At 43.4% G+C, this 1,164-nt stretch overlaps 1 protein-coding gene across 4 annotated transcripts in view; it reads right to left on the bottom strand.

The window, feature by feature from the left end:
• The window catches only part of sh3pxd2aa (SH3 and PX domains 2Aa), a 167,093-nt gene that overhangs the window by 71,969 nt on the left and 93,960 nt on the right, over positions 1-1,164 (bottom strand). The gene's annotated exons all lie outside the window — the stretch shown is intronic.

Raw genomic sequence — 1,164 nt, 5'->3', positions numbered from 1 at the left:
CTGACCAGAATTTGTTTTTTCCAGCTCGCAAGCCAACAAATTACATTTGCTGACGATAGGGTGGGTCTAGATTTCCAGGCTAGTTTTCACACAGATTGTTTGGATATAATAGATGAGCTGACAGGACACACACTTAAACAAACCATGATGGATTAATTTTTTTCTTCAGGATCTTTCTCATGGTTTCTAATCCCTTTTTCTTTCTCCACAGCACTCAGGACACACATGTGTACTTGCACACAGACATTGATAAACCACACACTACTGACACACACTCCAATCACTGCTTTAAATCAATGACCAATCTCATTCAATACACTCCACTATGATTCATTTTCATTTAGCAGATGTGTTATGGGTAGGGAATGGAAGGAACACATCAAATTTAGCCCCGGCGCAAGTCAAGTCCCCTGGATCATGACGTCTTACTAACCATTAACGGAGCAGTCTTTTTCTTTTTTAAACAGAGAGCGGGCAGGTCACCCCACTGAGTATTTTCTTATTTTAGTAAGACAGAGTGAAGGCCTGCAGGGATACAGAGATGCCAGAAGAGGTTCTGGCTTCATTTGATCCAAAACTGACTGGAGTACAGCACTTCCTCAGGCTGAGGTTACCAGCAGCGAGTGAGAAACTCCCATCAGAGAAGTATGTATGTAGGAGGTACCCACCTACTGCCTTAGTCTGTGATTTAGGATACTGCGGTCTACCGTGTCAAAAGCTGCAGTGAGATCCAATAGTACTACACCCCAGTATTCTCCCGCATCACCACACATCATGACTTTATTTAAAGTGCCGATATAATGACAAAATCCCCTTTTCTGGGATTTGGGGTGTTATTTTCTGTCTCTGGTGCTTCTACACGTATACAAACTTGGAAAAAACCTCTCCATGCTGTTTTAAGTGAGATACAGGTTTCTGAATGTCCTCTGCCTTCAGTCGCTGGGTGAGCTGTTCAAAATCTGCACAGCTTTTTACGTCACTAGTCGAGACAAGGTGGCTGACCGTAGCATGCTAGGACTAGCATGCTAGCTCGTTGTCAATGGCAAAACACTGCTACAACACATACTAGTTGACCATAATCTCCAAAAGAACTACTTCCATGTCCCTGTTCTGCAGGTTATTCCACAAGTGTGCCCTCGTGTAGAAGAAGTCTCCCAGCTAATC

The sequence above is a fragment of the Etheostoma spectabile genome, chromosome 2 (genome assembly GCF_008692095.1).
Source record: "Etheostoma spectabile isolate EspeVRDwgs_2016 chromosome 2, UIUC_Espe_1.0, whole genome shotgun sequence".
Taxonomy (NCBI): Eukaryota; Metazoa; Chordata; class Actinopteri; order Perciformes; family Percidae; genus Etheostoma; species Etheostoma spectabile.
The sequence above is the reverse complement of the archived record's forward strand: the minus strand, read 5'-3'. Positions and strand labels throughout refer to the sequence as shown.